This window comes from Acinonyx jubatus, chromosome D3 (genome assembly GCF_027475565.1).
Source record: "Acinonyx jubatus isolate Ajub_Pintada_27869175 chromosome D3, VMU_Ajub_asm_v1.0, whole genome shotgun sequence".
NCBI classification, from domain to species: Eukaryota; Metazoa; Chordata; class Mammalia; order Carnivora; family Felidae; genus Acinonyx; species Acinonyx jubatus.
In genome coordinates, this window is record NC_069392.1 from 49,081,607 (window position 1) to 49,107,891 (window position 26,285).

The 26,285-nt window shown below is 37.4% G+C and overlaps 1 pseudogene; it reads right to left on the reverse strand.

Annotated features, from left to right (window-relative positions):
* Positions 1-1,488: 1,488 nt before the first annotated feature.
* Positions 1,489-26,285, reverse strand: part of LOC106983815 (uncharacterized) — a 33,870-nt pseudogene continuing 9,073 nt past the window's right edge.

Below are 26,285 nucleotides of genomic sequence, written 5' to 3' on the forward strand. Positions count from 1 at the left end.
ACAAGAAATCATTGTCTGGGAGGTCGAGGCGGAAATGTCAGAGACTGTCTCCAGAGTTATAGAGTGAGACAAGTTTTGAGTGGCCAAGAAGGGCATAGAAATAACAAGGAAGGTTCCCAGAAGTGCCTACCAATGACCAAAGGCTAGATGAAGGGATGCGAGCTTGGATTGATGAACATCACTGAATCCCCTTGTGCTAGACGAATGTCTCGGAACTTAGACATGGCCCCCCGGAGATGGTAAGAGGAAGGTGGATTCGTGAATTGATGGATAGTAAGTTTCCACTCCCCAGAGGAAAGGAGCTCAAAATAAAAAGCTATCTTAGGTTGTAATAAAATAAGGCTTATTGCTTGCATGCCCAAGATTGTGGGCACAGAGTCACTCCTGCTACATATTATTATTGCTCCTATTAATAAAGTGAGCAGGGATGGGGAGTCCTGAGAGAGTCGAACTCCACCTGGGAACTGCCAGCATGTGGAGTAGGATGTGGGCTTAGTAGATGCGGGTAGAGCTGCAAGCAGAGGGTTGCTTTATGAATGATGACCGTTTGCCAAGCGACTGATATGGGGGAGATCCTCTGCTCATCAGTATAGATTCATTATTGCACTTAATGCTCCCCCCAGATCCTCATTTTATAGGGAGAAGTTGAAGCTAAAAGCAATGGCTAAGTGCCCAAGTCCTGTGGCTGGCCAGTGGAAGAGCCAGGCTGTAAGCTCCAGAGAGGACAATTCTAAACCTCAAGCTCTCAGCCCCTGCCCTAACCACCCCTTTCAGGACAGAACATGCAGCCATGCCCCAGCCTTGGGATTTTATGAAGTAGATAATGCAAAGGAAAAGACCTACAGAGTTGGTGCTATGATGAGATTGGTGCTTTAAAAAGAACATTCTGTTAATAGTGTGGAGAAAAACAGCAGAGGTGCAGACCTGGAGGCAGGAAGACCAATTTCCAGGCTTTGCAGTGGGCCAGGTGAGCAGTGCCAGGTCACGAAAGGTCAGGAATGAAGGGAATGACAGAAGGAACAGAAGGTATGTGGCCGGCCAACGTGACTGTTGAGATGACTTCCTGTTATAGACGAAGAAGATGAAAGCCATCACCAGCTTCCTGGCACGTGTAATTGCAGGGGCGACAGCTTTGCACTTGTTTGCCAATAATAAGTACCATGAAAAATATGTAACTGTAGTGTGATATGATAAAGGAGGCTGGAATTGCCCCTTGAGACTTCAAGGAAGAGGTGGCCTTTGAGGTGGGACGTGGAGTAAGGTTAGAATTGGCCCTTCCATGGATGAGAAAGGGGCAAGGAAGAAGACAAGAGAGATAGTGGGGGAAGAGAGACAGATTCATCAGATTTATTTCCTGGTGTGTCTAGTGTAGTTTTTATTCAAACAGACTTTGCACCACAGGTACATATTTATCTATAATTTATTGGTACTTTATTGATTGATTGAAAAGCACCTCTTAGCATTTAATGAACCTCCCTTCACAAGGCTTCAAGCTACCAGGATGCATCTGGCCCCCACTGCCCCTTAATCTTCTCCTCTGTTCTATGGAAGAATCTGGCCTTCACAATGACAGGCTGTCTGGGGAGCTTTTCCTTCCCCAAAACTTTGCAGTAGCCCAATCAGACCACATCAGTGATGGGAGCAGCTCCAGTCTTGTTTTTGACAGCACATACCCGTGTCTGCTCACCGACTAAAGTCCACGCTGTATCAAGGTTGTCAGTTGGGCAGAGCTCTGGTTCCTCTTTACCTGGTAATGCCTCCTACCAACTTTTCCAAAGTGATGTAGGTGATATTTGTCGAAGTTGATCCTATGGTGGTGGCTGCCACTCGCATTACCCTGGTCTCCTGGCTGCTTCTGGTGATTGCCCATGCGGCCGTGGCTTGGCTTGCGTGGCCCGGCAGTTTCCGAGTCTTCCTCAGTCGATGACTGTATGGGAAAAGGTGCTTGGTGATTAAGGCGAAAGGGAGGTGAGGCAGGAGGTGAACTTGCCCCTCTGTGCCAGGTCTGGAGGCCTGGGTGGGGAGTCAAGGATCTGCTTTGTGGCACATTCAGAAGAGGTGATGTTACACACTGGCCTGGGGCCATGGGTCCTCATCAAGGCGGCTTCTGAGCGCACAGGCCCGATTGTCTCAGAGATCCGAACTAGGGGATGCAGCCCCAGCCTCCAGAGTCCATGCTGGCCACCCTACCCTGAGGCCCACCACGCAGAGCCTACAAGACCTGGCTAAGGTCGGGGGTAGGGAGTTGGGGCGCAGGTGAGTATAGCTTGTGGCCTGAACTAGCAATGAAGCCGAGGCATGAAAAGCTATTGGTACTTTTAAAATGTAGGTTATGATAAGGTTTGTCAAAAGGAACACTGCAAAGGTGGAAAAGGTCATGTGTGGCTTAGCTGATCCATGTGAGGGTGGTTAGTTTTCCATTTGTTCCAGCATTGTGACTACCAAGTTCCAGTACAGACCTAAATCTGTAGTGAAACAGGGCGTCTTCTTACAGGAAGATTAGAGATAAGTAGCAATTATGATAGGTACCTTTGAGACTCTTGGATCTAGAGAGATCCAGGGAGGTATTGCAGAATAAATGAGAATTCAGGCCTGGGAATTCTCTTTGTTCCTATTATACCAGTAACATAACAAGTCTCACGTTGACCACCTATTATGTGTCAACGACTGTGTTATTGACTTTATGTACATTAGTTTTGACCCTTTCAACATTCTTGAAAACGAGGTAGTATTCTCATTTTGCAGAAGAGAAAATTGAAGCTCAGAGAGATTTTTCCTTGTTAGTAGACAATGTAGTTGGAATTCAACTCCAGTTCTCCCAAATCAAAATTCTGGCCTTTTTCTTCTATATTGCATTGTCTCTACATCAGTAAGCTACTGGATACATTCTCTGTGCTGAAATAGGGATAGATAATGTCACAAAAATGTGAATCTGAAATTATTTTATGATTCTGCAACATTTTTGGTCTGGGAAAAGAGAAACATTCTGTGAAAGCATGAAGCACATGCACTGTTTTTATATTTCCCTTTCCCAAGGCAGGAGACTATACATCTGGTAATAGAGGGAGAAAAAATCCAAAACGTGGAAGGAATGGGAGCATAGAGGCAATGCAGCCCATGTGCCTCGATCTGCTCTGAACTGTTCCAGCTAATGGATTTAGCTCCAAACTTTGATTTTTAACTTTATGCTGTTATGTGAAAGAAGCTGCGTTTCTTTTTATTTATTTAGGTTTCCAAAAGTAGAATATTTGGTTATTTTAGGAATTGACAGAAATTCCATAGCGTCTATCATGAACATTCTCCTAGGAGCAGAGACCAAAAATACATGCTTTCAGCAGATTTTGAGCCTTCATTTTGCCTTAGCCTACAAATTCTATAATCCAACAGAACAGTTCTGAATTCTAGGCTCTATTTTTGAGTTTTGACTCTCATCTGGAAATCATTTGTTCTAAACTATATAAAGGAACCTATTTCAAACATAATTTAGGTTCAGTGTATAATTTCGAGTCTAGCTTGCAAAAGCTAGTTAAAGTTTCAACAATAGACTATTGAATTGTACTCTTGCTTTAAAAAAATAGGTATGGGTTGAATGCTTTTATTTATCATAAAAAGACTACTGTAAATGTTATTGTATGGCAATGACAAAAGGGGGCTAATTAATTATATTTTGGATGACTTTTTCTCATAATCCTTGTGACATTACTGTGTGATGGGGACTGTTTGAGGCATAGTATTGGATTGCAACATTTTGTTTCTTGGATCACACCAAGGGGCATGGGGAGTGGATGGGAGCAGCTATCAGGAGACAAAGGGTGTAGGAAGACAAGCTCAGATAGGTCCTAACTGGAAAACTGAAGGAGTAAGAAGACTTACTTCTCAATTCTTTCTCTTCACGTTTAAAAAAACGTATACATGTCGAATGTTTTTATACATATATGCATATGCACATACACACACGTATATGGACATATATCATGTGATATAGTTTCATTGGGTCACTGTGCCTAAAATGTTAAGGCTTTTTAAAAAAATGAACTACAAATGAACAGAAAGCCCCATTGCACCCACCAAATTTATTTCAAAAAATTTCCACAGCATTCCTATTGAACATTTACTTTTTGACAGATATTCCTGCAATCAGTTTTTTAAAATTACATGGAATTCTGTCTTTAGGTAAATAGCAACAATAAAAAGGTGAGCAGGCATATTAACATATCTCTGTGATGTGTGCCTGATAAGGAAACTCCTTCCCAGCAGAGACTGTAAGTCAAAGAGGCGAGAAGCAAAGAGCAAGAGACCTTCAGAATACAAGGCTGGGAAACAAGGGGCTAGCAAAGCCAGGAGGAAATTACTAATGTGTCGTCACAAAACTACTGGGATTGTGTAATTAAGTTGACAAATTCCTGATACTCAGGAGCAAGTCCTCCTCCATATTTAAAAATTCAAATTAAAACACTTGAGCATGTAGTATGTTTAAGCTCAACAGGGAAAGTTTTGCAAAGCTGGTTGGTAATCTTGCTGCTTTGGAAAATAATGAAGTTGAAAAAATTTCTCTCTGTGCTACTTCAACCCGTTTGGTATTATCTTTTCAAAATACCCATGCAAATTTGTGTAATCTGTCTGCTATTAAGAGTACATTAGTTTTTCGTACGTTACACGAGAAATGAAGCACATGCCCCCGAGTAAACATCAATAAAAACTGTTCAATTTCTTATGAAGCAAAGATAAATGATCTTAAATTGTCTAAAATATGTCTGTGCAACATAATCTGATATGAGAGAAATCAATAGAAAGGGATTTTGAAGATCAGGGTGCAGTTTTGGTGTTAAAAATTGGCAATAGCCACTATTTCCTGATAATGGACCCAATTTATCTTTCCTGAAATGACAACTAGATACTATTACAGGGCAAAGGGACTTCAGCAAATCTTCTTTAAAATTTGTTGCTTGTGACAAAGTACTTTTTCTATGCAGGAAAAAAAAATATTGCTCAAGTGGAATTAATGTCATAGGCTGTGGGATACATATTAATCATTAATCTAATGGAATTAGAGTATGGTCATAATAGTGGATTGATTTGAATTAGAGGCTTTAACAAGTCAATATCTGGGACTGAATGACAACAAGTACATACTTGGCTTTGAGCGTTGATGGCAAATTAAAAACAAGGGATGAAAGAAGAGAAGTGGAGGCAGAGAGAGGGTCAGATGCAGATTTGGAGAGTGGAATGTGGGAGCATAGAGTCTATAGAGTAGAACCATGGGACTCCGGGTGGACTGAAAACGATGGCCAGAAGGGGAAAAAAAGAAAAAAAAGAAAAAAAAGAAAAAAAAGGAGCAATGTAGGGATTTCTCTTTGGTTTCCCTTTCTTCTCTCTATTTTTTCCATTTCATGAATCAGTTAATATTCTTTTCACTAACTGTTGTGGTGGCCTGAGTGGCTGGTAGGATTTGCCCGCCTGAAACTATTGATGCATAATACATTATATGGAATAATATTCTTACTGTCCTCTGAGGCTTGAGTTTCATTATCACTGGAGTATTTTGATAACGTTAAGCTACTTGATAGACTCTACACCCACTGCACATGGTTGCATATATCTGTTTGTATGTTTACAGAGATAGCTAAGCTTTTAACTCCTAATAAAAGCATTGTCCTATAAATCAAGCTATATTTATTTCTACTCAAAAGTTATATCTAGCTATATTTATCCTCCATACATTAGCCAAACTAAATATATGCAATTATAAACCATAAATGAAGATTTTGAGTTATAAGAGCCAGATCACAAATATCTATCTTCCTTTGCTCTATTCATATAAGTAACGGTATGTATTTTTCAAAAAATAATACTAGCAGTGAACTTTTTCTGCTGAATGTATGACATTTCCATACTAATGGTAGGTCCAAATCCTGTCTGTGAGAAGTTGGTTACTTACAATACTGTAGTTGATTAGAAAATATCAAAATGTTAGAAAAGAGACTGTTAAAATGATTGGAATTATCAATGTAAGAATGATGTGAGAAGAAATCAGATTGTCATAAATCGGAATAATGTAAAGTTACCAATAAGAAATCAGTAAATCAAAATAAATTAAAGATAAAATAATTTAAATGAGCAAAAATTGGGTCATCAAAATTGTCTTTTTGGTGTTTCGTTATGGTGAATAAAAATAAGCTTTTTCATCACATACATAATGAATTCATTAAAGGAAAGTGTTTTAAATTGTTTATGCTGATGGCTTTGTGTTCATCTACTTAAACTTTTTTGCATGTTGCTTTTAAAAACTCTGAATATTTTAATGCTGATTGGCTCGGTATGGGCTACAGTTATAGTTAAGGGATAAAGTGAAGGAAATATTTCCCAAAGAACAGAAACTCTGTCCTTGACCCATGATAAACCCATAGCTGATGTCAGGATTAAGCTATCAGAAATCAAATCCCAGTTTTGAGGATCTGGAGCCTACCTTCTAGGAAGCCAGTGACCAAGCAAAATAAATGGTTTAAATTAAAAAGAGAAATTTAAAAATTATCAGTTATGGATGAACCCTCTTATCCTTTGCTTCATCTCCCCCACCCACTTTATTGTATGTATTTTCACAGTTTTGTTGATGTTTTTTATTGATGGTTTAGGATGTTTGAGATGGGGAATTATGAAGCCAACAATTAAAATTTCTTTCTGGATTTCACAACCAAAAACATTTATGGATGCTCAATGTAACAGTTTTCTCTTCTGTATTTTCATACAAAGTGGCCAATCATCAGGCACTCTAATTATTAAGTTTACTACTGCACAGGGGTGGAACAAGCATTTATTTTGCAGTAAAATGTGCTTTTGAACATGTATTAAAACCCCTTAGCTAGTATGATATTTGGTCCTACTGTCTTTTAAAAGAGACTCTGCCATTAACTACCCATGGGTCAACCACCAAGTTGAGGACTTTAGTAGGAATCGTTAGTAGGAATTAAAATGTAAATAAGAAAATCTTTTTTAAAATGTTTTTTTAAATTTATTTTGAGAGAGAGTTAGAGGTGGGAGAGAGGGACAGAGAGAGAGAGAGAGAGAGAGAGAGAGAGAGAGGGAGACAGAATCTGAAGCACGCTCCAGGCTCCAAGCTGTCAGCACAGAGCCCCATTGGGCTTGAATTCACGAATTGTGAGATCGTGACCTGAGCCGAAGTAGGCCACTTAACCAACTGAGCAACCTAGGAGCCCCAAGAACATCTTTCTTGTATAAACTTGCATTCATAAAAATGGATTTATTTCTGAAAATGCATTCTAAAGTCACAATCTCTATAAATATTCAGACCCCCCCCATGGATACTTAATATCACCAACATCGGAGAGTACCCATAGCATACAGTCTCTGAGGTCCCTCAGAGGTTAAGTCCTGATGTGACAGAATGGTGCTTTTCAAGTATTGATGTACATCTGAATCACCAGAAAACTTGTTGAAATGTAGATTTGGATTCAGCTGGTGTGTGGTGGGGATGCGGATGCTGCACGTCTGACTTCCACGCTTTATGTAACACGGGAATAAAGGCATTAATTACAGTTTGGCTGTCCTAATGGAAAGAAGCAGATGAATAATCCAAAATCCATTCATAAGTGACTTTAGAATATTCCTTTGTGCTTATCTGGTAATGAGTTTATATTGCATTTTAAAAATTTAGAACACTTTAATTGAAACTTTCTAAGGAACAATTACAAAGATTTGGGAAACCCTAGAATGTGGCAATGACTCCCTAATATGTTCTTCCTGATTTTTTTTCTTTTTGAGAGAAAAGTTAATCAGTTTACATGCTGCTTCTTGATAATGTAGAGTTGCTTTATTTTTCTCTAGGAGTCTTATCTGTCTGGTTTCTTTTTAGTATACATTTAAATTTCTGTCTTAGGGAAATGTGTGTTGGATTCTTTGTACTTTATAAGCTTTCTTATTGAAGTAATGTTAAAGATGATAGATGGACTCCCAAGGCAACATAGAAAAATTATTTTGTCTAGGTGATATTGAACTATATAAAGCAGGTTCCAGGCTGGGAGAATAGGGAGTTTTGTAGAAGAGGAGCAGGAGGATGAAGAAGAGGAAGAAAACAAAAGGTTGCTACTCTCCTGGGTACAAAGCCAAACTTCGATGAAATTTTTAAATGGCAAAGTACACCTTTGACACTGGGCCATTGTCAAATATTCAGCTGTCTTTCCATTTTAGCCCTTTCCTTATGATACCCCATGTTCCATTAATTCAAATTACCTAAGCCCTTATCAGAATGAGTGATGCCCAGGGCCCCATGTAGAGTGCATGGATTGTGCTGTGCACACCTTCAGAGGACAACATTTCCTGGAATTGAGCACGAGGCATGGAATCACCTTAAGAAACTTGCCTGAATGCAAATTCCTATGCCTATTTCAAACCTGCTGATTTAGGGTCTCTGGGGTGGGGCCCCACACTGCATTTCTCTCAAATTCTAGAATGTGATATTACATATGGTATAGTCTGAAGACCACCAGCCTACATTTGCCATGTCATATATGTCTGCTGTATCGCACATAATTGTTATTTTGCTGCCCCACAAATTTAACGTCGAATTTCTCTAACATAGCTTGGTGAGTACTGGTAAAGAGATAGATGTATAATATTCTCCAAAAATTGGGATTTTAAAAGAACATTATTAACTGAAATAAAACTCTATTGGCAGAATTTTAGCCATTATGAGAGAGAGAAAGGGTTTCTAAGATAAGTATAGTTAGGAAGGAAAGAGATATGTTGGGCATAGGTACAACCACATGGACAGGATTTTAAAAAAAATTTTTTTAACGTGTATTCATTGTTGAGAGACAAGAGTGAGCAGGAGAGGGGTAGAGAGAGAGGGAGACACAGTATATGAAGCAGGCTGCAGGCTCTGGGCTGTCAGTACAGATCCCGATGCGGGGCTCAAACCCACAAACCCTGAGACCATGACCTGAGCTCAAGTTGGGGGGCTTAACTGACTGAGCCACCCAGGCACCCCCACATGGACAGGATTTTTATAACTGAGATTCTCCACTCAAGTAAAATCTTCAAAGATCTTATTTTCTTGTGAGAAAAGAAAATTTGATGTTTCTTTTGAGAAAAGTTCCCCTCTTCCTTATGAACCTAAAGATTCCCAAATAGTTACAAGCCCTCCCATCCACACACCATCATGTATAGTTATCTTTGTAGTGATGAGGCAGGTTCTGTAGGTGATAGAAATTTGGGGCAGAAACTGCCATTTTTGTGTGTGGATAATTTGTAAATCGTGATGCTACATGAGCTTTGTGGTTTCATGATATTTTCTAGATTACTAAAACAAGGTCAGGGAGGAAGTAGCAATTACCTTGTTCCACAAATATCCACTTCTGAGTCTTTCCCATGGAACCAGTCAACAAAATAGTTGACGAAATTAAGAAGATAATCTGGCTAATTACAGCCTCCCTTTCTCTTTTCTTTTCTTTTCTTTTCTTTTCTTTTCTTTTCTTTTCTTTTCTTTTCTTTCTTTCTTTCTTTCTTTCTTTCTTTCTTTCTTTCTTTCTTTCTTCTTTCTGGTTAGAGGAAGGCTGTCTGTTGGTAGGAGTTTAGATTTACTATGTAAAATATGCTCACAATTAATTGAGGGTGATTTATGGTTACAACCCTAAATGGAGAGAGAACAGGTCTGAGGTTGAGATGAAAAATCACACACCTTAAACGTCTAACTTTGATTCTTGCATCCACACAGATACTCCTTTTAGTCTGTATTTATTTCCTTTTCCCACTCTTCATCTGTTAAATGGTGAAGTAATAACTACCATGCAGCAATGTTCCTTGGGAGTAATCAGTGTTTTTCCCAAGATGAAAAATAATTTGTATGTGGAATGAATGGTATTATTTTAATTTTAACCACATGCTGTGCATAAAATATGTCATTAGGCAGAAAGTTTTGTTTCGTTTTGTTTTTAAACTCAGAAGTGGAAAATGGTGAGAGACAATGAAAATGCACTACTTTATAGACACGGTGAGATTCGAAATTGAATATCTACTATAGTAAAACTCACACATTTAAAAAATAACATGAGGTTTAGGTGTTTGTTTTTATGAGATCGGATCTTGCTGGTTGTTGGGAATGGAGGATGAGGACCACTGAGATCAGTGATGGTAAACTCTTCAGAACTCTTCTATGAATAGAAGGGACTCTGGAGGGGGAAGAAAAAACAATGTGAAGATAAAAGAGCTCAGTTCCTTCCTAATGTTCTTGTCAAGTTTATAGGGGTCCCAGTCCTCCAGCTAACTCATATTTAATAATATGTTGTGGTCTCACTGTTAGATAAGGCTCAGAATTCGTGGAGAGAAGAGGTCAATGCCCTCAACCTTCTAGACCTAATACGCGATGTTGTTTAAAATTGAGAGTGATCTCTTAGGGAAAAACTGTAATAAAGGCAATACCTGCTTCAAAATCTTTTTGAAATAAACTCCAGTGGCTTTGGGGATAATTGGGAGATTAGATTTAGGGGAGAAAAGTTGGCTAAAAATAAGTCAATGATTTGATTAGCTGTGGGCTGTACAATATATGTGGATATTTAAATTAAAATTAAATAAAATTAAATAAAATTTAAAATACAGTCCTCTGTATGCCAGTCATTCTGGCATATTTCAAGTGCTCAACAGTCACCAGAGGCTAATGGCTAGTGTATCAAATGTATTGATAGAGAACGTGTCCATCATTGCATAACATTCTATTGGCCAGCCCTGAACTCAATCTTATGGGCAGAATATCCCATAATGAAAGGCCTTTCTGTACCCTAAATGGGTCACAAGTGTGACCTGGTGCCCATACTTTCTTTTCAACATCATGTTGAATCTGTATCTACAGATTCCCCACTGATCACTTATCTTTTTATCACCTTGAAAGAAACAGAGTGAAACCCAGCAGATACTTTTGATTGAATAGAATACATAGTTGGAATTTTTACTGAGATAGGGATACCATGTTTTTCATTGACTGGTATATTGAAATATAATCACACATGCTCCAGGAATCCTCATGATCAACAATAAGAATCTTTATTTGAAAGGGGCATCCCAAACACTAGCCTGCTTGTAATAATAGGGGCTCCTCTAATCAATCCAGCAGTCATGCAGGCAGTGAGCAAGCAAACAGCTATTACTTCAACAATGTTTGAGCACAATGGGGATGGAAGACTCTTTAAAGGTGTTCATATGAGTGTGAGGGCCAGTTATCTGTAGTAGAAAAAGATATGGACTTGGGATCCAGATAAACTCAAGTATATATTCTAGGGCTTTAACTTTGGAAAGGAAAAGAATATCTGCCCAAAGCTTCAGGCTCCTCTGTGGTGTGGCCTCCTTTTGAAGGGGACCAGGTGAAATTTGGGGATAGACATGCCAGAGGCCAGATCTTGTGGGGGAAGGTAGAAGCAGAGGGTGAGTGACAACAGATTTTGACAGATTTACTTATTTTTTTTTTCCAAACACAGAAATTCTTTTTTGAAATAAAAAAGCACTAGGATACAGCACTAGGTAACAGCACTAAGATACAGGATCTGACCTGTAATCAAAGATATTTTTATCTTTTCTATTTATAGGAACACTAAAAGGCAGTCTTTCCACTGGCTACAGTTCTTTGTATTTCTCAGCCTTCTAGTTGACTGAAAAAACAACCAATCAACTGACTTTACAACTTCAGATCAAATGAGAGGAAGACAATGGCATTCAATCAAAGAATGAGGTGCCTAAATCAGATAGTTGTTTGTTTGGGAAAAAGGAGATGCCGCATGGAATTGTCACCATTTTGGCAAATGTAAAAGAAAAACAAGCAAACAAAAATTGGAAGTTATAAACAGATTTGTTAACCAGAAGAAAAGATAAATAATACATACATAATAAATATATACATATTTCATTGTAGCTTTCATCACTAGAAATTTTTGAACTCAATTAAATTTTATAAAATATTATAGGAAAGATATGACATAAGATAACAGAGATGAAAAAATATGTGTGCCAAGACATATAAGGTAATATAAAAGTTGTTAGGTACAGTAAATAAAAATGTTATAAATTTTTTAAAGTAGAAATAAATTTTTATCTGTTGTAGACAAAGAACAGGCCTGACATAGCAGAAGATCAAGAATTACAAAAAAGATTAAATTAAGAAGTTGTCTAGAATGCAGAGGAAAAGAAAAAGAGGTAAAAACAAATTAATGGAAAGATGATAAATATAAAAGATGAACAGAAAACTATTGAAAACTTGCTGTTTTTCTGAAGAAAAATTAGAATAAATGATCTACAAGAAATATGCAAAAGGATTATGAGAGAAAACATTCCGAACTAAAGAGTAAACTTACTCTGTAAACTCAAATGGCCCATGATTTGTCAAATGTTACTAAAAGAAATGGAATATAAACACATTCTGATAAAAGCCTGGATACTTAACAATGAAAAATAAACCCACACATATCTAGGATACAGAAATACATTAAATGCAATAAGGAGAAAACATCTGGATTTCAAACTTTTTCCACAACTTTGAAGAGAAAGCAATAGAGCAGCATTTATAGCAGGACTTTCTAGCAGGTCTTTGCAATGTGGCATTGCAGAGGAAATGAAGTGTTGCATGGCAAATGCTCAGGGCTGTTTGCAGCCGGGTGACTAGTGTGGAGTTCCAAGACCAGGGTGTTTGTTCAACCGCCCACAGGGCTGGGTGATTCCAACCCTTGTCATCATTCCTGTAACCCATTCTTGGCACACTGGGTTAAAGGTCTTTTGTAAGGGGTTTTAACAAGGGGAAAGGTTGTGATGGTTTCCATTTACATGGGGAAAAGGAAATAGAGACTAAAATGCTGGCCTTCATTCCATTCTGAAAGCAAACCATTATCAAAAACTTAAAAGTGGTACTCATTACTTCAGTGGAATAAGTGTTTTAACAATGAATTTGAAAGTGGTGCTAAGAAAAGTAATGGAAAAATGCAAAAGTGTTATAAATAATTATAATAATAAGTAGCTTGAAATGATAAGCAAGGTTTCAATAGAGATTACAACAAAAAATGAAAATATGGAAGAGTAGAAGTGGAATAAAATATTGGGTAGTTTTCTCATTCTACATAGAAGCAGTCAGGATATGTTCTTAAATGATAGATATTCATAAGTAGAGACACCAGGTTTCAATATCTTAATTTTTTTTACTGTTTATTTATTTTTGAGAGAGAGACAGAGCATGAGTTGGGGAGGGGCAGAGAGAGAGGGAGACAGAATCCAAAGTAGGCCCCAGGCTCGGAGCTGTCAGCACAGAGCCCGACGCGGGGCTCGAACTCACTAACTGTGAGATCATGACCTAAGTCGAAGTTGGACGCTCAACCGACTGAGCCCCCCAGGTACCCCAGGTTTCAATATTTTAAAAAATACAAATTTAACAGTTATAAAACGAAAACAGTATACTTATTTTGAAATAGCAAGGGCAAAATTAAATAAAGTAAAATGTAAGGGAAGTACAATAAATAAAAAGCATAAAACTAGATTAAAGAAGACCAGACATATTAATCATGAAAATAAATTTTCTAATAATAGGCAACTCTCAGACTGTATGTAAATATCAAAACACAGATGGCATGGCAGGCAATTTTGCTATTAAAAAGCTCAAAATCTATTTAGAAGAAAGATAAAGGTTTAAACAACGTATCATATGAATTAAATTCAGAGATATATATACATTTGAAAATAACAAAAACTTAAAAAAGAAATTAACATAAGAATTAAAATGCTAGGAAAATAATAGAATAAAGCTGAAGAAAATAGAATGAAGAAATTAATAAAAAAGGCAGCAAATCATGAATTAGTTCTGAACCATACAATGAAAATGGATTCTTTAAAAAAGACCAATAAAATAGATGCAACTTTGGCAAGTCTGATCTAACTAAATATTTATTTATTTAAAATTAGAAATTAAGAGACGATTTATTAATATTGAAGTGATCAAAACATTGAATAAAAATAATGGGAAAATTGTGTGGCAACAAATGGAAAAATCTAGTAAAAATGGATCTTTTTGTAGGAACTATACACAAGAATTGAAAATATAATGTGTAAATAATAAAAATACTAGGGGAAGATAATGCAATCATAAAAAAAAAATAGCAGGACATAGACGTTCTTCATTTAAAAAAAAAAAAAAGCACACATCCCCATCAGTCGGTTGGTTGAGTGTCCAACTCTTTGTTTTCAGCTCAGGTCATGATCCCAGCGTCGTGAGATTGAGGCTTGCTTCTGGTTTCGCGTTGAGGATGGAGCCTACTTAAGATTCCTTCTCCCTCACTTGATCATGTGCTCTCTCTAAAATTAAAAAAAAAAACAAAAAACAAATAAATCAAAAGGAAAAACATAAAGAATTAAACATAAAGAATTAAATAGAAAAATGGACAACGGATATGAACAGGCAATTTATTGTTGAAGATATTCAAGTGACTGATAAACATGAAAGTTATTACAGTTGGTAATGCAAATTAAAATAACAAAGATACTTTTCTTCCATAAGATTGACAAAATTTGAAGTAAATGAGGACTATATTTGGCCAGTATGTAAGCAAAAACTTTATAGGATATAAATTGATAAAACCTTTGAAAATGGAAAGCAATGTTACATGAACCTATTATTGGATTATTTATGTATGTATGTGCATGTATTTTTATATATGCATGGACACACATGTATAATGTGTGTTTGGCTGTATATGCATACAACTATACATGTGTATATATAGGTCTCACATATAACATAGGCATACATGTACTTATGTGTATATATTTTACATATACATGAACTTTTGGAAAGTTAAATTTCCTACTCTGAGTCTGGTTTGCTCTGAGGAAAGGATAGGGTCTGGAGTGATGGTAAATGAAGCTTTCATGTTATCTAGGTTTTTCTGATTTGGTTTGTTGTGTTTTTAACAAGGATGGATATAATTTATTACTTGATTAAATAGATACATAAGTTCTTGCAAAAGAATGAGTGGAGGTGATTTGTAGTCAAAGGTCACAGAGACATCATTTCAGCGTTATCCTGATGGATATTTTAGTTATGAAACAGGTTAACTATTCTATATTGATTAAAATAAATTGGTTAGCATAATAACAGAAATATTAAGTTTGTCCCATGAGGACTTAAAAGAGCCTGAGGGCTGTGGAGCATTTCCCCAAGTCATTAAAACATTTTATACATTGAATTTAAAATTACTACTCAAATGTTAGGTAACATTTCCTCATCATTCAATTTTAAGTTTCTTACAATTTGCTTTTTAAAATACTCCAGCCATGGTTGTTTTTGTGTGTACATTTTTTATACCATCTACTTATTTTTTAGCTTGGAGGACTGTAGCCTATAGCATTTTTATACCTCTTGGTACCTATTGCCAAATAGGTTTCTAGCAAGATTGTGACAATTTTCCATTTTGTCAGCAGTATAAAACACTATGCATTTCATCCCCAATTATGAGGAAAACAGAAACAGCAACGACCAAATTTTTAACTTACTACATCTTGTATATTTCTAAATTTTTAAAGATTTTGAAATTGTTTGAACCCTAAAAATAAGAGCCTTTTCTCACATAATCTTTATGCCTTAGCTCACCTAATAAATTTAACATTATTTCTTTGGGGTACTGTACATTCTCTTTTTGCCCTTCTGCATTTGTTCTCAGTGTTTTATCCTGCTCTGTGTGGTGGGAAGCACTCCCTAGAAAGGGCATAGTTGAACTCATTTTCTCTCCGGCTCTCCTTTGTGGAGGAGAGGACATTTGAAGGGCAGGAGAGTGAAGCTGGGGTGTTTCCTCCCCTGGTTTTTCCTGCTGGGCTGCCGGCTGTGTTTCTCTACTTAAGACTGTAGCTCTTACAGGGTGGCTGTGTCAGATGGTTTTGCATCTCCTTAGATTCCAGCATATCCACGTCATGTCCTCTCTGGGCCCTTAGTAGCCTAATGGTGACAACTGTTCCCTCTCTTCCTAGTCCAGGGGTGCATCACCCATTCTTGGTTTCATCTTTCATTTTGCCCACACTTTTGTAAATCCGTCTCTTCACTAGATCCTGTATCCTCCATGTGATTGTCACCAACTCAATATGCAGTTAGATTTATTTGCTTAAATGTATTTGTAGCTTTTAAGATTGTCTTTTTGTCTGTTATCTAATTTATATTGTTGTTAAATACATGAAACGTGTGCTTCCAAAATTAATACTATCTGTGAAGTCATTTTCAGTGGTGTCTACCTTGCCTCTGTATCTTCTCCACTGGGTTCCCTGCTTTTCTCTGTAGATTATTTATTTTTATTACATTTTTTGTTTGTTTCTTCTTCTAGTGATTTTCCCCCCAGTTTTTTGATCACCATTTATTAAAAGTCTGCCTTTTGGGGGCACCTGGGTGGCTCAGTCAATTAAGTGTCTGACTCTTGGTTTTAGCTCAGGTTATGATCTCACAGTTCATGGGTTCGAGTCCCACATTGCCCGCTCCCCCTCTCGGCCCCTTCCCCGCTCTCTCAGAATAAATAAATAAACTTAAAAAAACAAATAAATAAAAGTCAACCTTTCTGTATATTTCTGTATGTACGTGGGTCTGTTTGGGATGTTCTATTCTTTTTCCACTGGTTCATGTGCTTTTACATTTTTAAATTATAAAAACATAGTAATATGGCTTAATATATTAAGATATAAGGCAAGCTCCCTTATATTATGATATTTTTTCAATTATTTTCTAGATATTCTTGCTTATTTTTTTTCCATATTAATTTTAAATTCAAATTGTCTGTTTCTGGAAAAACACCTAATTGATGTTTGTAATAGTTTAGAGGTATGGCCACCAATTATTTGATAGTCCTCCCTTCAAAAGCTAGAACTTAATTCTTCTTTCTTTGAGTATAGTCTGGGCTTAATGATTCAATTCCAATGAAGAAAATATGGCAAAAAGTGATGGGATATCCCAGCAGATTCTGCTGCTGGCTGGGCTACACGTTCAGACAGGCCAGGGCTTTGCAGTTGGGCCGGGCAGTAGGCAGTACTATATATATGATCAGGTGGGGCGGCAGACTGTGTCCTGAAGTTAAATGGGGTCACAAGCTCTGTGGTGAGCTGCTTGCTAGCTGTGTTCCACTTTTGGGTGAAGTTGCTCTCTGGGTTCCTTGATGGGGTCCAAACGCTCACTATGCTCCACAATTGGGCAGGGTCATTGGCTGGGCTCCCTGCCTGGGTGAATCTGTAGGCTGTGCTTGGCAATCAGGCAAGGCCATAACGCTGGGCTCTCAGCCTGCCTTGGGGTCACTATTTGGGCTCCCTGATGCAATGGGGCTGTAAGGTATGCTCAGCAGTTGAGTAGATTTGCTGGCTTTGCTCCTGGCCTGAGTGGGGCTATAGGGTGGCCTCTGTGGCTGCCCATGTTCTCCAGCCAGACTTCCTGATCGGGCAGCACTCGTGGCCACACCCAACAGTTTTTTTGAAAATTCTTTTGACTCTCTGTTTAAGGGTGGCTGGGTGGCTCTGTCGGTTGGGGGTCCAACTTCAGCTCAGGTGATGACCTCATGGTTTGTGAGTTGAACCTCCATGTTGGGCTCTGTGCTGACAGCTCAAAGCCTGGAGCCTGCTTCAGATTCTGTGGTTCCCTCTCTCTCTGCCCCTTCCCTACTCTCTCTTTATGTCTCTCTCTCTCAGAAATAAATAAACATTAAAAAAAATTCTGCTTAAATTTTTATAAATTTTCTTTTTATACTGCACTGGCTTCTGTATACTCACTCTCATATTCCTTCTATTTCAGTTTTTATTCATGAATTTTTTTTCTATTTTTTCTTGAGATTTGGTATCCTATTCTCTTGATATATAGTCATACAATTTCTAGGCTTTCTATTAAGACTTGTGCTATTTTCAAAGCTGTGGTTGTGTTCTTAATTTTCTTGACATTTTCCACCTCATTTTCACTTCTTTTATTGACAGATTTTCCTAGTGTGTATACCCTGTGGTTATTGAAATATCAGTAGGTTCATTTTCATCATTTTTCTTGTCAATAACTTTTCAGAGAGAGAGAAAGATAGAGCACACGTGCACATGCACAAGCTGGGGAGGGGCAGAGTGAGAGAGAGAGAGAGAGAGAGAGAGAGAGAGAGAGAGAGAGAATCCCAAGCCGGCTCCACACTCAGCATGGAGCCTGGTGCAGCGCTCAATCCCACAACCCTAGGATCATGACCTGAGCCAAAATAAAGGGCCACCCAGGCACTTCTTGTCAATAACTTTATATGGTTTAGATCATATTGCTTTTCTCATCACTTCCCATATTCCACTGTTGTAGATTTTCTTAGGCCATCAGGACTATGTTCCTATGGAGAGCTCCTTGGGTTGAGAAGGTCCATTCTGTTATGTGAAATACTCAAGCTATGGCCTTTGTGTAGATGCTTTTGTGTCTTTTATAGGTAAATCTAGATTAGAAGTATTTTCTTTCTTTAAATGCATGCTTCAGCTCTCAACTGCATAGGCTTGCATTCCAAGGTAGTGATATCAGACTTATTCTCATTATTTTGCCTGTATACCACTTTCCAGGACTTAATTCCTTTGGGTGCCTCCAAAAGCACCCAAAGAGAAGTATCTGAAACTTCTCTCTCTCTTTTTATAACCAGTTTTCCTATTCTACTCACTCACCTAAGCATCTATTTCCAATAGTGCTCCTTAAGAGTAAAACTCTGTACTTCTAAAAATGAATATTTGCTGTGTACTTCTCAAGCACATACACTGACAAAGCTCTCTTCAATCTTCTCACGTTCATAAGCCATATTTGCTTTCTCTGAAACTTGTGTCCTGTAAGGACATTCAGGTTTTTCCCAAATCCTTAGTCTTGGCTTCCATAGGATTATCTTATTTTGGTTGTGATTATTTTGGATTAAATTTTGGTTTTCACGGGTTGATAAATGGGTATCACTCTTCCACTCCTCAGTGATCTGAGCATATAGTTGTTCCTCTGTGTAGGGCACACAGCTGTTGATGGTTTAGACACACTAATGCCTGTTCTGAAGCTCATGGGGATACCTTATCCCTAGTTTTGTTGAGGATACTGTCTGTAGTTTTGTTTTGTTTTGTCTCATTTAATGTTCCTGATTTATTATTTAGGAGGATTTGGGGAGTTTTCAAAAAAGTTTTACTATTGTCGCATTGCCAGTCATTGGTTTATTTAATATTAAATAATATTTATTTAAATATTAAAAAATATCTGTATTTTTATCTCAGTTTGTTTGCAAATGTGAAAATAAAGCTATATTGATATTTTACTTTCAGCTCATATATTAGCATTTTGGGAATATAATACTGATTGTTGATTTCTACCCTCCCACTACTTAGCAGGCATTGAGAAGGCAGTGATCATATCTCCTACATCTCTGTGTTCTTGTCACTGGCACCTACAAATAAATGCTTATTGAAAATTAATAAATTAATAAAAAACTTGATTAGTGAATTACTATTTTCCTTTTTAATGTTTATTTTTGAGAGAGAGAGAGTGTGTGTGAGTGGGGAAGGAGCGGAGAGAGAGGGAGACACAGAATCTGAAGCAGGCTTCAGGCTCTGAGCTGTCAGCATAGAGTCCAACGTGGGGCTTGAACCCACAAACTGTGATATCATGACCTGAGCCGAAGTTGGACACTTAACCAACTGAGCCACCTAGGTGTTCCAATGAATTACTGTTTTCATTCAATAAACTTTTTATTCTTGGTCCATGTATGGAAAATTTTAGTATACACCTTGTCATCCCTTTCTATCCCATTTTCTGGTTTCTTTTTCTCCTTAGAATACACTACTATCATGTTATATCTTACTCATTTATTTTTTCTCTCCATCCTCCCCTTCAACAAGAGTCTAAACTTCAGGTGAGGCAGGAATTTTGTGTGTTTTGTTCACTGCTGTATCCCTAGTACCTAGAGAAGCTGGAAAAGAATAGATACTCAATATATATTTGTTCAATGAATGTATGAAATCTTGGGATAATTTTCATCTATATGAATGAAGTTTCATGATCCTCATTTTTACAAATGTGAGGTGTTGTCTGTTGAAATCATGGAATATCTAACTTTTGAGAAACAATTAAAATTAAGGAAAAAGGGAAAACTAAAATCATATTTGTTATAAACAGATCTAATTAACAGAAAATGGTTCATGAATTGAAACCAATTTCGTATCATTTGCAAAAACATTACATTATTTTACTGAAATATTCTAAGTTTAAAAATGAAGATGTTAATTTTTTCCATATAATATTGTTTGCTTTACTGCCTGACTTTGGAGGATGACTAACCACACAGTTCATTTTCTTTGCACTGTAGTGTTTTATTAAATGCTTCACCCACTGAACATATCATAAGCATTTAAAAGGTATCCATATTATGATAAAATTGGTCTTATTTGGTTTTAGTATGTAATACACATTCATCGCATGTTGTTTTCTCTCGTGTAAAACTATAAGTTCATCGAGGCTGGTATTGTGTTTTAACCACTTCCCTATCTATAGCAGCTAGCATGGTACCTGATATATAGTATGTTCTTAGGAAAAGTTTATGAAAGAAATTAATTACCCTTACAAGTCTTTGATAGCAGTTATGTTTTAAATAAAGTCAGTGATTTGGTCAATCGCTTTATTTGGCTAGAATAAAATGTTGCAACATTACACTAATTATGGTAGCCATGAAAATACATCTATCAGAAGATCTCCTTCTAAGGACAGGTAATTGACTGACAGCCTCAGCAGCTGCCCCTCTGGGTCACTCATCATTTTTGCCTGAGACCATATTCCTGGTGGGCTGCTCCCAGCCAATGACCACTGGAGGTATTAAGGTGGCCCCTTCCTCTGAGACATAGGATTCCTACTGTGGGTGACTTTAACTTAAAGGACTCCTCGCCAGCCTGGCTGAAACTTTCTTAGAACACTGTTACCATTGGAAACTCCTACCCTACCATTCTTCCTTTTTTTCCTTCTGCTTGATGCTCCTTCCCCTAATAAATCTTTTGCACATCTAATCCGATCTTCTCAGTAAATCTGAATTAACACAATAATTCTCACTAACAGTTCATTTTTTCTCTTCAAGTCAACACAATGGTTAGGTCAACACAAATGTACCACATGATGTACCTTTGATATGTAAATTGGTATTTGGCTTGGAGCCATTGTTATCTAGGTTACAGCTTACATTAAAGAATCATGGAGGAAAACCAGTGTAGAAAGATAACATCTGTGTCTAAATGATCCCTGAGGCCATTATGCTATCTTTAGGGGAGATTTATCAACCTATGGAACAACATTTTCTTAAGTTGCAGTTGGGTGGCAGGCCTGTGCAGTTAGAAAAATCCCTTCAGTGACTTGGATGTGGCCCCACCTCTGCACTGGAAACCATTGACCCTCCCATTGCAGAGAGTGATCTGAGTTGCATCACCGGATGGCATCTGGCCCAGATGGACGAGTACCCCTTCTTCTCCAGAGGTAGTATTGTTGAGGTTATTCTATTTCAGGAAACAATTAAGGCAACTATTCAATAAAAGGAGAAAATTCGGTTTATTTTGCTATTCAGAATGCACTTGTCTATATCCACATTTCTTCTGGTTAGCTTTCAGAAATTGAGCCACGTTACTGTTTGTACCTATAAAAAGAGGGAGAGGGTGGGAAATTGACATTTTTTTCTTCAAGATTTGTTGAAAATTCAAGTTAGTTGACATATAGTGGTTTCAATAGTAGAATTTAGTGATTCATCAGTTACGTATAACACCCAGTGCTCATCCCAACAAATGTCCTTCTTAATGCCCACCAACCAGACATGTGACAAAATATGTGTTTATTTATTTAGTGTTTATTTATTTTTGAGAGAGAGAGTGTGCATGCAAGTCGGGGAGGTGCAGAGAGAGAGGGGGACAGAGGTTCTGGAGCTGGCCCAATGCTGACAGCAGCAAGCGCAACGTGGGGCTCAAACTCACAAACCTCAAGATCATGACCTGAGCCAAAGTCAGTTGCTTAAGCGACTGAACCACCCAGGCGTCCCTGACAAAATGTTTTGTTAAGCCTAGGGCACTTGGCAGGCTCAAAGGCTCCGACAATTAACAATCTCCACCTTCTACATTCAGTAGAGAGTCGTCTTCTTTCTCCTCCCTCAGATTTTTATAACCTTCTTAATCAAATTGGAATTTATTGGTCATGCATTCTGTCACGTAGCCTCTATTCAAAAACGTCTTTATCTGCTACTTTGTCTCAAGTTCTTCCCGCTTTCCCATTGCTTTTCAATAGGTTTCCCCTACTACTTGCTTCTGTTTGATTACTGCTATTTCTACTCTGTCATTTTTCTGCTGATGAAGTTAACCTTTTACTGCAAACAATGTGTCCCAGGGACAACCCATCCGCTCTTTTTCTTTCTTCACCAAGTGTTTTTATATTTTTCCTCCTAGCTTGTGAAACTGACAAGAATTTCTGTTTATGAATGAAATCCTACTTGGTTGCCTGACTTAAACTATTATAAAATTATGACTATAATTTGGACATCATGCATGAGAGGAATATCTGTATGTTTTATTTTGCACAAAGTCTAGATTACGATGCAAGGTTGTGGTAAGGAATGAGAGCTAATTTGGGAGACATTAAAATAACGCAGCCAAACTATGAAATTCTATTGTTGCTGGTGAAGGAAGGTATTTCCTTCCTTTATGAACATGCTCTTTTTTTCTTTTAATACAGATAATAGAGATGATATTGCCTGCAGCAACCTCCTTCCCTCCCACTCCTTCAACATTTCAACATTCCGTGCTACTGTAGTAGATGACAAAGCCTGTTACTCAGCCAACAGAGGAAAGACAGAATTTCAAATTATGAATAGATCTATTTTCTCCTAAATTTCTGCCTCTTCAGCATTTTAAAGATACTCATTCTTCCCGGTGCTCATATCTGGCATTAATCTTTAAAACACAAATCCTCTTGCTATAGTTTTCTTAAAGAAAAGTAGAGCGAATGACACATGAGATAATGCCCTAGATTGCTTTTCTGTGTCTCAAGAGCCAGCATGCCATTTGAATTTTGGCTGCAATATGGTAAAGTCTGCTTGCTTTCAATTATTCAAACCCATTTAAGTTTTTCGTGCCAAGTTGGATAGGTTTATATTTCTATTTTCCCCATTCTGAATGTGGCTCTTTGAATGAATTATAGCATCCCTAGGCTACTGCATGGGAAGGTAGCTTCTAAAGCCTTTAAGGAGTTCATATACTTCAAGGCAAGAAATCTCTCCTTGTTACTAGATAACCTTTCCCTTTTGCCTCTTGGCTTGCGGTAGCTTGTGCTTGGTATTGTCACCCAATGATGCCATAGTCAGTAGATTTTCTTTTAGAATGAAGAGTATTACCTAAAGCAAACTCTTTTCCGAAGAAGGAATTTCATGGGTCACAACCAGCTAACTGACAAAGCAGAAACCAAAAAAAGAAAAAGAAAAAGACAAATCAGGAATTGATTAGCTAGCTGATTTAGACCTTGGCTGGCTGAATCTACCTATAGTGCTGTTCCGTGTGTATTCACAGCACCAGCCAGTGCATGTGCTAGAGTCCACATTTGTTATTTATTTATTTTTACCCTAAAGCGTTAGCACTGATTGCGACAATTGAGTGACTTGGTCGGCAGGGTGAACTGTGAAATAACAGTCTATGTCTGTCTGATCATGTGGATAATGCCGAATAGCACTAACCAGCTCCTGCCTGTGGCTATGTCAGCTGAGCTATCCAGAAACATTTTTTCTCTCATTGATTTTTGTTTTTTTAATTTCTATTAAACCAGGATTGGGGCCCAGCAGGTTTGGAATGATGCCAGCATCCTGTTGAGTCAGAAGAAAAGGCTGAGAATAGGAAGTATATTGACCCAATTTATTGGACAAAGTGCAATAGAGGTGACAGAACAAGCTACCGAGGTGTTTGCTCTGTGAAAGCTTTTTAGAACAAGAGATTTGGGACAATGAACTACAAATGGAACTGGTGGTCAGGGTCAAAGGAAGCCCCTTTCAACTCCTTTTGATAGAACATCTCCTTTTGATTGTTAAGCAGAATGAAATCTTTGCATCCTATTAATTTTTTATACTGTTAATTGCTAGTGCCTATGTGAAATAAGGGGATTTCCAGCTGTTGTCTTAGAATGAAATGACTTCAGGAAACAAAATTAATTGGAAACCAAATTAATTGGTGTATTCTTCCTTTGCACACCTGATAGTTCCACAAAAAATTAAATGAAAAGCCTCAGAAAGGTTCTCTTGCTTGCAAAATATATTCAAATGTGCCTTAAAAGAGTATAACATATAAGATTGAAGCTACCCCATCTCCTTGTGAAGATCTTTGTAAATAAACACATTTCATGGTATAGATGTAGCTAAGAGTCTTGCCCTGTCTTCTGATGGATCCATTTTCATACCATCTACCCACACAGCTAATGTGTTACTTCAAGAATCCATACAGTCTTAATCTGGAAAAGCTTCAGTAAGAACATTTGGCCAGGTTTCTTCTACATATGCACAGGGAACTTTGAGAAAAGCATGGATATAAAACAAATTTGGGGAGAGTGTTAAATAAGAAAATAGTGATTATGGAAAGCCAGTATGTATTTACCAAGAACAAGTTATGACAACAACATCTAGTTTACTTTCTATTACAAATAATGGGGCAGATAAATTATATCCTATTTGGGAAGAATATTTGATCTAATGTTTGAAGATAGCTTTTTGAGCAAGAAGTACATAAGAATATTAAGAAAAATCTAGCTGGCTGAATTATCATAGCCTAATAGTGTCAATTAATAAGTTAATAAACTAGAGGAGACATGTGAGGGTATAAAATTCAGAAGTCTTCTTGTTCTAACCTAGTTAGATATTTTAGTGAGAGGTTCAATGCTTATCAAATTTTCAGGTGATTTGAAGTTAAAATGTTAGATTAAAATTAGTAGTTTTAAAATGATTTCTACAAGGAAATCAATTGAAATTAATACGATTAAATTAACAGAGATGATCTGAATTCCTACATTTAGGGAAAAAAAATAATTGCATGAGGACAGGACTCAGGAGGCTTGGCATGGCAGTTGTAGTATGTGTGAAAAAGTCCTACGGGTTTTATCGAAACAGAAAATTAATATGTACTATCTGTGTGATGTGTCTGCCAGAAAGACCAATGCAAAGACAGAAGTGGGCAAAGAACAGGATTGAGGCAGGTGTCCACGTAGTACTCAACTACACACATGTGGAATATGGTGTCAAATGCCTTTTGTCGCAAAGGGGCACAGATGATTTAGAAAGTATTCCAATGCATGCAAAATGAATTATGAGAATTCTAAGTCTTCACTACTTATTTGCTTTTTCAGTACTAATAGTGTTTCCTAGTATCTACCAATGCCAATCCCCACACTGTCTTCTTTTGTAAGCATTGCTTTATTTAATTGCCATCACACCCTATGACGTGTAGTTCTTATATTCATTATCATTTCACAGATGAGGAGACTGAGACCTGGAATGGTTAAATGACTTACTCAAAGCCACCAAACTACTAAGTGGCAAAGCTGGAGATTTTTTTCTGACCCCCACTGTCCCTTGCTTTAGCCACTGTGCAATGTAACAAAAAGAACGTTACTCACTTCCAAAATTACTTTAGAGTGAAATGTTGAGCTGTACATTCAAGGTTCATACACTCTGGCCCCAACCTACCTTTCCAAGATGATTCTTGCTACATTCTTGGATCCATACAGTGCTCTAGCCAAGCAAGAAAACTGTTCTGCTTTGTCTTAACTTCTGTTCTTTGATCTTACGAGTTGTTCAACCTGAAGTAGTCTCTTTCCTTGGCACTCCTGTACAGCTCTACCTGAAATGTGATTTTCTTAAGGAGACTTCTTGACTCCTTAGAATAAATGGGATAATCTCTCCTCCAGAGTTCTTCAAAAACAAAACTTTTGCAACTAATAATACTCTTCTTCTAATATTCATTTCTGTATATCTTTTAGTTCTAATAAATAGTATGCTCCTTGACAACAAAGGCTATGCCTTTGGAATCTTATCTCATAGGATTCCATTTAGGCTTATTTCTTACATATATTAGTGGTTCAATAAATATTTCTCAAATGAGAGAGAGATGATTGTGGTGGGTGGCCTAAGGAGGGAATACTCTCAAAACTATCACAAAAGAGTCAGTTGAATGAGATACTTATTGAAATACAGGTTGGCATTTAGTAAGTTGATCTGATATTGGAGAAGCATGGGGCAGGACATTATTCTAAAAAC